The sequence below is a fragment of the Punica granatum genome, chromosome 3, assembly GCF_007655135.1.
Source record: "Punica granatum isolate Tunisia-2019 chromosome 3, ASM765513v2, whole genome shotgun sequence".
Lineage (NCBI taxonomy): Eukaryota > Viridiplantae > Streptophyta > Magnoliopsida > Myrtales > Lythraceae > Punica > Punica granatum.
The window spans coordinates 27672507-27686766 of record NC_045129.1 but is presented as its reverse complement, the minus strand read 5'-3'; the positions used below and the strand labels follow the sequence as shown (position 1 = coordinate 27686766).

Genomic DNA, 14260 nt, shown 5'->3' with positions numbered 1-14260 from the left:
GTTCGATTCCTCTTCTCAGCTACACCATTCCACTGTGGTGTTCCAGGTGGAGTCAGTTGAGATAAAATCTCACACTGTTTAAGATAGTCAGCGAACTCATAACTCAAATATTCACCTCCTCGATCTGATCAAAGAACTTTAATGCTCTTACCCAACTGTTTCTTCACTTCATTCTTAAATTCTTTGAACTCTTCAAAGGATTCAGATTTTTGTTTCATCAAATACACATATCCAAATCTATTGAAATCATCAGTAAATGTAATGAAGTAGAGATACCCACTCTAGCAAGCTTGTTCACTGGTCCACATACATCGGTATGTATGAGAGCCAAATGATCACTAGCTCGCTCACCCTTTCCGGTAAAAGGGGCCTTAGTCATTTTCCCCATTAAGCAAGGTTTGCATGTCTCAATCGATTCTAAATCAAACGAGTCCAGTAATCCATCCTTATGGAGTCTAGAGATGCGATTCTCGCTAATATGGCCTAAACGATAATGCCAGAGGTACGTCGGGTTCGAATCATTAGATTTGAGCCGTTTGGTTTCCACATTATAAATAGGCGTATCTAGATCAAGAACATACAGACCATTACTTAAATGTGTACTACCATAATATACATCATTCATGTACATAGAACAACACTTGTTCTTGATAGTAAAACAAAATCCCTTCTTGTCCAAACAAGAAACATATATTATGTTTCTACTAATAGCAGGTACATAATAACAGTCGTTAAGATCTAATACTAGCCCAATAGATAAAACTAGGTAATAAGTCCCTACAGTTAATGCAGCAACTCTTGCTCCATTTTCAACTCGTAGGTCCACCTCGCCCTTTGCCAACGATTTACTATCCCTTAGGTCCTGCATATTTCCACAAATATGAGCACCACACCCGGTATCTAATACCAAAAATGTAGAAGTAGTAGATACATTAATCTCTATAAGATGAATATCTGAAGTGGAAGTCTCACTTCCCTTCTTCTTCTTCAACTCATCCAAGTATACCTTGCAATTCTGCTTCCAATGTCCAGTGTTGCCACAATGGAAGCAATAATTATCCTTCACCACCTTGGCTTTAGGCTTCAACGAACCCAAGTCATACTTGGATGCACCTTTAGCCCTCTTGCCTTTACTCTTGCCCTTGCCCTTTCTTTTGGTCCCCTGGACCATTAGAATGGACTTCCCCTTACTGATATCATGCTCAGTTGTTCTCAACATGTTAAGCAGTTCATGCAATGGTTTATTGTGGTTATTCATATTATAGCTCATGATGAACTAACTATAACTGCTAGGCAGTGACTGTAGGACTAAATCTGTGGCCAACTCTTGACCCAGATGAAATCTCAATCGTCCTAGAATCTCGACGTATCCAATCATATCGAGTACATGAGGACCTACCGGGCTGCCCTCAGTCAACCTTGCTTGAAAGAGTGCCTTAGAAATCTCGAATCTCTCATGCCGGGCCTGCTCTTGTTAGAACTGCCTGAGATGCATGATCATATTGTACGCCTTCATGTTCTCGTGTTGCTTCTGAAGCTCTGAGTCCATGGTGACTAACATGAGACATCCGACGTTTATGGCATCATCATGATGCTTACTATAAGCATCTTTCTCAGCTTGGAGGGCATCGTCAGGTGGTGGCGCAAGAAGAGGTTGCTCTAAGACATATAACTTTTTTTCTTGGGTGAACAATTCTCAAGTTTCGATACCAACCTAGGAAATTATTCCCTGACAGTTTGTCCTTATCAAGGACGGATCGCAAACAGAAAGTACTATAAGTGCTCCCTGCCATGGTAACTACCACAGAAATATGCAAAATAAGTATTATGACACAACAATATTCAATGAGGACTTTATTAAATATTGCTCCAACTATTTATATCAAATCAATGACTCTCACCATTGATTTAGAGAATATCATTATCAAAGTAGTTCAAGATCCATATCTCACCAAGCTCTGAGTCAGCAAGGGCTGATTCACCTAGAACTGGCTATTTAGGTAGGGAACTCACTTTCCCAATTGCATCACATGCAACTCTTGACTAGTTGGATGAATAACTCCTTATTCAAATCTATCTTGTAGATCGATGCCCAACTACATGCCTCTGAACTCCTAATCCTATTAGGCTTGCTTAGTTAAGTCCGACCCACTTGTAAACACCACGTCTTACTAGGATAGATGAGGACATCCTGCGAGGGCAAGGTCTACACACTCATCGATCTTGGTCTTAACGAGCGTTACACTGTGGAAGGATATGGACTTAATATTTTGAGGGATTTTATTAACATTTAATCGATCTCACCATACACTATTATATAACCATTACATAATAGTCCACAAGTATAACTATTATACTAACACAACTAGGACCTAGTCCATGTCTAACAGTCATGCATCGTAAATATCAAACATAATCATACCAATACCAAGCATAAAATCATATTTTATGCTACTATCTACTCAGATTCTAACTAACTAGGCTCTGATACTGATTGTTAGTTTCACGGGGCCAACGGAAGCGAAAAAGGAACAGAAATTCAAAATTTCCTACCCGTGAAACTAATCCCAAGACCTACTAAAAGAATAAGAGTAAATAAAAGCGTACTTGGAATATTTAAAATTGTCAACCGAGCGTCCCACGCGTGACGTCTCTACCGGTATCCACACCAACTTTGTCAACGAGTCTTCGAGATCGGCGGTACTAATGACCAACACTCGAAAGAAACACCAATGCGACACCCGAAATTTATTAAACTAGTAGGATTAATTAAAGTTGAACAATTCAACTTTGACTTTTTTCTACAATTATACGCGTACACACTTATATATGCATACACTGTCACATATATATATATATAAGCATACATTCACACTAACACACTGCCATATATATACACATATATATAGGCTTGGGGAAGGGGGCAATTTGCTTGTCTCACCGGTGTGGGATTAACCCAAAATGGATTTCCACAAGCCATGTGTATGTATAAATGTCATTAAACCATTGGCCCATGTGTGTTCACATGGATCGTGTATTAATTGGGTCCATTTAATCTAATAAATCGAGTCTAATTAATCGACAAATTTAATCTCATTAAATATCTGATTAATCGATCGCACCATAAATCATCTAATCTCTATTAGATGATTTTATTGTTTCAAAATATCTCGTCAATTTAGTGGTACTGTGTGACCCTGTAGGTTCCCAATTATGTTTACAGTAATATCGAAATCTCTATTTCAATATTACAAACAGTGAGCGGCATCTAGCAATGCATCACTATTACTCAAGTAATCGGAAAGTCAATTTCTCGAAAAACCTTGTGACCTACGCTACCGTGTAATATAATCCATTTGTCCTCTATATCTCTATTGAGACCAAGGCATAGTCGATGACATCCTTGTATGGCTCAATATCTCTTTTTCTTGGTTTACCAGGTAAGTCTATAAGAACAAATGAGCTCGATATCGCTATATCGACTCATTTGGTATGCATACACTTTTAGACTTAACCACCAAGTGGCTGTGAGATATCGCTCACGTTTCATAGGAGGGACAAATCCTATCTTGGTTACTCACATTCCTATCCATGCTTTATAATATACCCAATAACTGTCTTTATAACCAGCCTGTTACGGTAGCGTTTGACAGTATCAAAGTATATGACATTACATGTAGGAATCCATGGTGACCTCAAGTCAAAGGACCATTACACTATAGTCACTTTGAGATATGCTAATGACAGTCACGTAACAACCCATGTAGCAATCTCAATGCGGATCAGTCCAATACACATTACTCTTAATGTATACATGTGTTGTGACTTGATATCTCCATATCCATGACCTGTGAGACTTGGTCATCAATCAACACCCACACTAGTCTAACCGTATTATCATTGTCCTAATTAACGATAATACTTTGACTAAGGATATTTAGGAATAATGTTTGGTAATTATAGGATCTCACAATCAAGTCACACTTGATGCCTATTAAACCTACTATTCCAAGGACATTATTGTGTAAATGCCTCGTAATATAATGAAATACATGTCATATTACAGAACTGATGATAGATTGCCTTTAGGACATACACCAATTCCTAACAACAAGTATGTGCATTATTATACATATATTTCCTATATATATATATATATATATGTAAGCATAGATATAAAGAGTGAATAAATAACTAAATAAAACTCGCAGGACACTCCGACTTCTTTCCTTTACAGAATCTCAGTATCGAAGGTCTCGTTAGGGAGTGGACAACCGAGATTAAACGTAAGAATAGGAAAAAGTGCGAGAAGTTAACAGAACGTAAAAGACGGAAACAGAAAGTGCGGTATTTAAGTATATATGTATATAGGTGCGAGAAATGAAGTTTGAATAATTAATACAATCTAGTCTGCAGAGGGTCCAATTATTAAACATAATAATTCAAAATGCAAAGAAGCATCATATGACCACTGACAATCGGCAGAAGATGCAAAAAACCCGGTCGATATAATTGTCCTTATTTATATCCTTCGTCGAGCATAAGGTCAATTAAGATATTTAAAGATAAAAAAGAAAGTTAAAATATTTTTTTATTTCAATTTTTATATTAACCAATTAAATAACGTCAGAGAAAGTCCGTCTATAACTAATATCCGTCTCTAATTACTTTTACATATGATGAGTTTCTTCCTTAATAAAAGTCAAATTACATGAGAGATCAGCTTCCAAACGATCAAAACGGTGTTAGGGATATCATAACATATGAATGGTAATTGCTCCACGTATTATGCTCAACTAATAATTAGGCCAAAGTAATGTCCCATCTCAATGATAACAATACCCTAGAAAGACAAACACCATTGTAAGATTAATATAAGCCACCTAAATTATTTTATATAACATATCGATTCCATGCCATGAACTAAGTTCCATCTACTCGGGGCATGTCTTCACGTATTAACTTTGGTCCACCCCACTAATTGAGCGATCCGTCAAGTTATCATGAATCATCAGAGCAACGGACAAAGCCCTCGTCGACATTTTATCTAATAAATGCATCTCTTCTAGAAGTCGGGGTAAAAATTCATTAATATACTTACAGGAACATGGGAGTCCCTAGCGTTACGCTTGGGGTCGGTGGCAGAGAACACGGTGTAAACAAGGATGAAGGTGCCGATGATCTCTGCCCCAAGACCTGTGCCCTTGCTGTAACCATCAGCAAGCTCGTTGGGGCCACCTGCAGACCGGTCGTTTTCTAGTTGAGACACTATATAATTTCTCATTAATTAAGTAAAGCGAGGGTATTCTGACAATTAAACTCGACCCCATATTTCATTTCAATGATATCCCCTTCCTATTTGAATTTGATGAGTCCATCCACGTCAGTTCAACTTCCTGATTCTTGATTTCTTCTCGTCGTGATATACAATGACTATATAATAAAATATTTCGTCGCAAACCCACGCAATGGCCTCATTACGATCAAATGACATATATACCATAAAATATACATATAGTTATAACCCATTACGTAATTAAGTAATATATGTGGAATATTGAGTTATTCTTCATATAGAATTATATATCAAATTTATCGAAAAAAACTGTGGTTTGCTTTCGTCACCACATTCGCAGCTTTCCTTGAGATCCTGGGGGTGCCCCTCTCATCTGATCTCCGTGAAGTTGGAGTTGGAGAGAAAGTCTTTCACGCAAGATTAGGAGTGCGCATCTTTTCTCATTCGGTTCAAGTGACTCCTGTGAAAGCGGAAGAAGCATGAATTTAAGACGAGATTCGTGGGCAAGAAGAGAATTGGAAAAGATAGTAATTAATGATAGGATATTGAAGAGAGAATTCATGTAGTGGGGCCATGAGAAGTATCCGTTCTCCCAACCCACGACATGCCCACATCGCCAAGTTAGAGTGATTAGTTTGAAACTGGGTCAGGTTGGCAGCTTCCTCCGCCTCTGCAGATGGGAGAGTGCAGCTACCCTGGAGGCTCCACCAATAAGGTTACGAAAGTGACATGCGAGATGAACCAATCCGACAGAGTTGTGAGCACGTCGTCCAAGTCGCCTTCCATATCCAGGAATTCTGGATAAGGACCTGCAATTTCATGAACAAATGGGCTTTCAAAAGAGCGAATACTGAATTAGGATAATAAGTCATTTCCCATATAATGATATTGAGGTTAGGGAGTTTTCTCGCGACTTCCCTTTTAGTCAATCAATTTCCTCCCTTGGCCTAATATCATGAGAGGTGGGGGAGGAGGTGGGATCTTATATGAACCGAGAAGAGATGGACTCTCGCAAGAGTTGGAAGGAAATCAGCTTTTACTGGAAGGTGGTGGGCCCCGACAAGTGCCTGAAGATAAACGGGCTCTCACAAGAGCCTAAGGGTATCTGGGCTCTCACGAGCCAGGAAATGAGAGACCCTGACCAAGAGCCTTAAGGGGAATGGGCTCTTGGGCTCTTACAAGATCCGAGAAGTGGGCTCTCATTAGAGCCGAGACGTGATAGACATTGACAAAGAGTTTGAAAAAAAAAAAAATAAAGAGTCGCTCTTACAAGAGCCGAGAAGTGATAGACTCTCACAAAGAGTCAAGGGGAATAGGCTCCTACTGGAGCCGAGACATGAGATAAGCTCTAACAAGAGCCGGAAAGTTAGAGATTCCTTTACAGAAGCCTAAAGAGAAACGAGCTCTATAGGAGCTGAGGCTGTGGCTCTGACAAGGGCCGAGAATGGACTGCACTAACGAGAGCCACAAGGTAAGAAAACTCCCTGTTAGACCCTGAATGGGACATGTTCGAAAGCAAGGGCAAAAGCAATTACTTGTGTCGGCGTCTGAATCTGTGTTGTTTGCCATGTCAAACATTAGTCGCTTCAGTTGTGTAATCCTTTGTTCAGCTATTGATAGGGCGACCGGTTGTAGAGCTTGGAATGTCTGAAGTTCTAGTGGTTCTGGCTGCACTTGATTTACGAGTGGAAGGGGGCGGGACCATATCAGCCGACGTGTGCTGAGGCTCCTTCTGTGACGAGAGAATGGTGAATGCACGGAGTTACGAATTAAATCATCAAGCTATGCCATTTTCAAGGTTATTCAAAAAAAGTCAAGTGATGGACGGGCTGGCGAATGCCGTGAATGATAGGGCTTATGGGAGCCTGGGGGAATGGGGGCTCCTGAGAGCCAAAGATATTTGGCTCCTAAAAGTCGGGTGACAAAGAGACTATTGAAAGCCGAAGGATGAGGAGGGCTTATACGAGCCAAATTATTGTCGACTCCTAAGAGATGATGTATGAGCATTAGCATGATAAAAACACAAGTATAGAGATAAATTTGAAGTTGAATTCACTATCAAATTGAGAGTTGTCCAGGTTATGCAAGGATAGCCGACGATTTCTTGCTTCAAATGATGACTTGGAGGCGTCCTTTTTCGATGGTGTGCCTCGGGTGATCGGTATTGATGTGGAGAATTTGCTGTTGATTGCCCTAGAAATGGTTCCATTGATCATCATCGCTTGGTCCAAATGCCGGTGGACAATGCTTCAACTTTCTGACCAAAGATTTCGCACCTATGACACGAGCGGAAAGTGCGTAAAGATTAGGAGAGATCTCCAATGATCAAATTCAATAACAATTCGTGTCATTCCTACTATTGATTTGTTTTATCAATTTTAATCTTTTATTGATGATCTTATGGACAATTTTCACTTCCAATCTCTCTTGTCAAAATCAAGACTGAAAGATGTTCATGGCGACGCTAAAACAGACTCACAGTATCCATTTTTGGACTGGACTCTCTATGTTTTTTATATATGAACTTGTACACCATTTACTAGCAATAATCAAAGATTTGAAATAAGAGATCGATATTTGGTCGCATTCGCATCTGCAAGGCCCTTGTGGTTGTGTGAATTGGACTCCCGATGTTTCACACTCACAGAGATGCTCTCATTTGGCAGACACTGCTTATGAAACTGCTCGTCCTATGGCAAATTCATCCAACTTAAAGTTTCATTGATATTTCCTGCCAAAAAGAACAAGAAAAAGAAAATATGTCCAATTAGCAATCGTTCCATATGATGTCCAATGCATGAAAAACCAAGAATGCCGTTTTGATAAATTAGGATCTCCCATTACATTCCTCGATTCGAGAAAAAATTTTGATTACTAGGAAGTAACGAGAGATCCACCCCTCAACCTCATTCATGTTTTTCAAAATCTCAATGAACTCGCTTATGGCTAGTTTTCTTTACGAAAAATTATTCACAGTCAAGGGTTTTGGAAAATTTGAAACTTGTTCGACTGTTTTTAAAATCAATCCGTGAAAGATTTCATCGAGGTATACTTTCTTAGCATAGAGATCTCGAGTACAACTTAGGCTGGATGTGAATTTCGTGGCCTTTGAAACAATTTGATCCAAGAATTTCAGAAAAGATTCATTTTCACATGATCTCTAAGTCACGTGCCCCTTTAATACTCTAGTTGTCTAAATTTGCCGATTTTATTGATGTATTAGGTCTTCCCGTATCTCTCACAATCCTATTCAAACCGAGCAATTTGGGCTCACTCAGGCATGTGGCTATATGTAATGATCATGGGCCTTACTTGGGCTTGGGTGAGTGTGTATGCATGGATCAAATATTCTATAGGCTTTTCATAGGCCCAAACCTATATATATGCATGACAACATGAATGATGGTTCAATTTAACCGGGGGTGGGCCTTACCTAGGCCCAAGCCCAATGATTTATTCTAAAATTCTTGGCCCATTAGCCATTATCCTATAGTCATTTCTTCATTTTGATTTTCCATGCATGATCAAGTTTCATGATATGTAACGGGAATAGACTTTTATATGAGCCTACATCTACTTATTTACTAAAGCTCGTCTATATATATATATATATATATATATATATATTATCATTTTTATGATTCTATTTATTTAATCATAACATGTCCAAGTGAATCCTCATTGCTTGATTATCAAATTCTCTTGATTCGTGACTCTTTTTCCGCTCATGCTCACCAGACCTATTCGATTTTTACAAAAATAACATCGGCTTGGATCCTTTAAGGATTGGAGATCGGTACAGATTGATCCATAGAGTTTAAAAATTGGCTTCGGACCCATAATAAATTCAATGGATTTATCCGATTTGAGATCGGAAGTCGTTGATAGGATGGATGCAAATCGACTTTAATCGATCCAATGAGGGTCTTGGAGAGTCAATTTGGGTCTATTCCAACAAGATGTCCACGTCTCGCTCAAGCCAACTTAATTATTTTGAAATTGGGTTTGGGCTTTGGCCCATAGTCAAGTTTAATCGCTCTCATTCGCGTTCTAATGATTCGGGCCTACATCACAACATGAAGTCCATTTCTTAGAGTGACTTGGGGGCCAAGTTTACATGGTTTAGCCAATATTCGTGTGGGTTCCGATTTACACTCAATATACACACAATCACACATATTATTATGAATGCGCATAATCACATATAAGGGCTTTCAAATTTTAAGCGATGGGCCAAGTAAAATGGGCCTTGAACCCTTAGTCCATATTCATACAAAATAAGTCATCTTTACGCCTAATTAAATCCAATTAAAGCTCAACCCATTAGAATTCCAGTTCTAGTGGATTTGTTTTCTGCAATTAAAACCATTTTAAGTTCACATCTTTAATTAGTCCATATTCATGTGTGGTGGGTTCATTAAGCAAATCAACTCCAATTTCAAGACCAAGGTCAAGATTAATCCCGATTCTAACATTCGTAGTGGCAACTATTCAAGGGAAAGTAAAATCAATCATCAGATTATCAAGACCTAAACATGATACTAAGATTCAGGCTTTATACTAACCAAGATAGTAGGATAGTGAACCCAAGAACGTAGTGCCAAAATACGATGCCTTCTTGTCAATCGGCCCTCGCCCCCTAGGCCGTCTCCACTCTGATTGGGAAAGCACGCTTAATAATCATGCTGATCTTCAGTCCTCTCACACCTCTTTCAATCTCCTCCTTTCTCTCTCATTGTGACATGCAAAGTGAACAAAGGAAAGCGGGGGAATCAAGAAAAAGGCAAAGTTACAAGCCACAAGCAATATCAAGGAAGATAGACATAACCAAAGGAGTTTTAAGATCTCAATTTAAATATGGTCGTGACTTCAATTTGCCAAATTCATGCCATAATTGCATCTTAATCCCAATTTTTGCCATTAGGTCCAAATAGAGGTTAATCCATGTTCATGACAAGTCTAATTTCGGACTTCCTCAATCTTTTAGACCATCTTTACTTGTTTGACCATATTCGTGTACGATTTTGGCCATGGACCACATCAAATAGACACAAATCCATCCAAAGTGATTAAACATTGGTTATTTGTCAACATAAACACATTTAGCCACTCAAATCACTTCATTATTCCTCATTTTCATCCCATTTCACCTCATTCCTAATGCTGTACAACATGGTAACATGCTCATTTCAAGTGCATTCCATGAGACCTGACATTTTTATTTCAAATAGCATACATATATTTATGCTTACATATATATCTATATATGCTGAAGTTAAAAAGAGAGAGAGAGAGAGAGAAAAAGAAGTGGTGGCATGGACCACACGTGGCCTAAAATTTCCCCCTAAGCAATCCCTTCCACCGCCTCAGCTTGTCCTCTATCATTCTTCATTGTTTTTCTTTTCTTCTTTTTAGGGCTGGTGGGTTTAAAAAGAAAAAGAAACAGAGAGAAGAAGAGGGGGCACGGGGGAGAAACAAGGGGAGAGAGAGAGAGAGAGGACAGGCGATATAGTGGTAGAGAGGGTGACAAGGAGCTTGGGATGAAACTCATGCAAGAGAGGGCCGAGCTTCAGCTCTGTTCACAGGACGAAGAACAGAGCAGACCAGACCAGAGAGTCGGTGAGAGAGGAAAACAATACGCCTTGAGATCTTGAATTGTAAGTTGAATCTCCTAATCGTAGATACTCTTATTCACTATGTTTAGATGTTAATTTGGCCTCGTTCTCCATCTAAGTTCAGTCTAGAGTTCCGATTAGTGATGTGGAAATTGATGTGGGTTTGTTGTTTATGGCTTAGATATCTCTATTAATCAGGTTTACAAGAAAATTAAGGTTTAATTTCATTGATTTCAGCTTAGTTAAGTTCTGGTCTATTGATCGAATAACTCGATGAATGAATTGTCAATGGGTTGGCTAAGGTTCCGGTTATTGATATTGAATTGTTCGGTTTTTTCAATTGCTATTGGATATACCGTTTAATTGATTGAGATATATTTTTTTGTCTTGGGTGCTATATTAAGAAATTTTATGGTGCTTTGTTGTGTCCTCCTATCATACTGCTATTTCGATATTACATATTGTCTTGTTTGCTAAGGAGAAAGATCTCTTGACTTAGGCTTTAATTATATTAGTATTTTATTACCTAAGTGGATTGTTTAGAGTGAATATGACGAAGTTGATTGGCCATAGCGAAGTCGAATTTCAGTTTGCCTTGAAATCTGATGTGTTATATATTTTGATGTGTTACTATGTTGGGATATGAACCTGGTTTGGTGAGGTTATTGAGGAGAAATTTGCTATTGTTTTAAATATTTGAAATCGGGTTATTATCAGTTGCTTTTATTGTTTGAGTTGCTTATGTGAAATTGATTTTCTTAGAAAATCGCTTCAGTATTGTCTGAATGAATTGTCAAACAGGAATTTTGTTTAGTGGATGACTTAGGGAGATATACAAACTAGCTGATGTGTATTGAGCATTGTAAGAGTAAATATTATTGGTTGGTTTTATTTCCTATTGGATTCATTGAATTGTCCCGTCAGTGCTGATCTAAACAATTCATTTAGGTTGAATGGTCTTACTCCATTGATTGTCAATTAGCCCTCTCGATTTATGTTGCTTTATTGAAGTTGGTGGAAGGTAAACTAGAAGTTTCTTTTGTTGTTTGCCTTGTTAGATGATTCAAAGGAACATGGGTAGACTTATATTAGGTAATTTCAAAGTATAATTTTTGGTCTTTGCTCCAAATGAAAAGAAGTTGTCTTTAATAGAATTTTTATGATGAATTTAGTCCTTTATTGATTGAATTATCCTATTAACGATCAATGTGAAATCCTCTGTTTATTTACTTAAATAAGGTGTCAAATGGAGATTATTTGAAGTGGAGTTTGAACAAAGATGAGAGAGTTATAAGACAGAATGAATATGACATAAATAACTTTGCATTGTATTGAGACAATTGGCTGTAAATAAGTTCGTTGGAGGTATTAGAAGCCCCGTAATGATGTTATGTTAATTATTCTTTAAATTTATGTTTGCAAATCATAGGGATCGAGGAGACTGAATACTTGGACTCTGAAGGTGCGACCCAGTGAGCTATTTTCTTGAAGTTGTCGGTGAGTACTCTATTCCTTTGTGAAATGATGTATTATAATTATATAAATTATTTAAGAAGAATATTATGATAGTTAGATATTAAGAAATGGTCTTGCTAGGTTGTGTGAAATGATTTGAGAGATATTGCCCTCTTACGTTTCATGTTGACTTGAGATATGTGATGATACTGTGATAATTTGAGAATAAGAATTTAGTATAAATATATGGGGCGAGATGACATGGTTGCAATTGATTATGCTTGTAATATTACTGTTTATAGCCATGGGACCGCTGATCCGATAGTATATAAATAGGACGCTTAGACCGCTGATCCGACGAGATACAAAAAAAGGACGCTTAGACCGCTGATCCGGCGAGATACAAAAAAGGGACGCTTAAACCGCTGATCCAACGGGATACAAAAAAGGACGTCTAGACCGCTGATCCGACGGGATATAAAATAAACGCCTAGACTCCTACTGCCGGAGGATAATGGGCAGCCTCTGCTTATGAAAAATGAAATGACGAATTTATGGATATGAGTGCGGGGTCACGGTACCGTCACAACTCTGTTGCGAGGAAATGCAACCCTATGGCTATATTGTTTATCTTGTCTGATTGCTAGAGATGTGATGATTGTTGAAATTATTTGAGGTTGCTCTGTGAAAATCGTGTTGTTGCTAAAACTTGATTTGTTAAGTGATTGTGTAATGACTTTTTATGAAACGCTAAATGAATGGATATTTGATGTTTATGTGTTATTAGATATTAGAGGAATGGTTGGAAAAGTTGTGTGTATTTTTTAGTAAGACTTCAATTTAGTTACTACATTGGATAAAATTATTATTATTTATATAATATGTATATATATATATATATCGTATATGTGTGCGAGTAAGCAGATAGTTGGATTGGTTGTGATTGTATTGTTTATTTGAATATTTGGTTGTTAGCAATTAAATATTTATTTAATAATGATTCATTTTACTTTGGAATATAGTACTTATTGAGATGTAGCTCATACCCTGCATATATTTTTTTTCCAGATAAGCTTCTAACTATGCGGAAGAACCACTGTTTGATGACGGGGATCAACTAGGAGGATAAGGTAGGAATCTTAGTTATTTTATAGATATTCTTTTTGTATAGAATGGAATTGAAAATATTACTGACCTGAAAGTTTTGTTTAGTTAGATTACTGATGTGGGTACGAAAAAGTAATATCTTCTGAAGTGTATATATATATATATATATATATATATATACACGCACATTAGAATTTGCCGGATTTGTTGTATATTTTGGGAGTTTATGGAAAACAAGTTTTTATATGGCTAATGTATGTGATAATGGATATCGAGGTAATATAGGGAAAACTCTAACGAAATTTTCGGGTCGTGACACATTCCCCACCCCTTATGTCAAATTTAATCGACTTTTGCCTACCATCCATTCACGTAATGTTGATTACATGCAAATGACACTCAAAACGCATTTCAAATTATGATTACTCTCCAGCTTTTAAGGTCATTTACACGCCTATGCATTTCATGTGAGGATTAAGCCTTAAACGGATCCAAATCGACAAAAAACTAGGCTAAAAGTGACTATGGACATCTCTAGCCATTTTAATTCATCATTTTAAATCCAAATCAACCCATTTTCACCATTGTACCATTCTGTACAACATGGTACCAAGGCCACTTCAACTCGTTTCTAACCCATTTTGTTGATTTCAAGTGATAAAAGTATTGATTAGTCAATGTTCATGTGATGTCATTTTCATGATTTTGATGCCCAAATCACCCATTAATCATCACAAACATCATCGAAACATGGACTTAGCATCCATCATCACCAATCAACATATCA

At 37.7% G+C, this 14260-nt stretch overlaps 2 long non-coding RNA genes across 3 annotated transcripts; both read left to right on the top strand.

Moving 5' to 3' along the window:
* Positions 1 to 6594: 6594 nt before the first annotated feature.
* LOC116201630 lies at positions 6595 to 7359 on the top strand. Of its 2 annotated transcripts, none has more exons than XR_004155910.1 (2): positions 6595 to 6767; positions 6917 to 7359. It is a non-coding gene; the product is annotated as an uncharacterized LOC116201630 (long non-coding RNA). The 2 variants fall into 2 exon arrangements; XR_004155911.1 differs by having other exon boundaries at positions 6907 to 7359.
* Positions 7360 to 10756: 3397 nt separating this feature from the next.
* LOC116201629 lies at positions 10757 to 13785 on the top strand. The gene is made up of 3 exons (XR_004155909.1): positions 10757 to 10953; positions 12341 to 12408; positions 13435 to 13785. It is a non-coding gene; the product is annotated as an uncharacterized LOC116201629 (long non-coding RNA).
* The last annotated feature ends 475 nt before the right edge of the window (positions 13786 to 14260 follow it).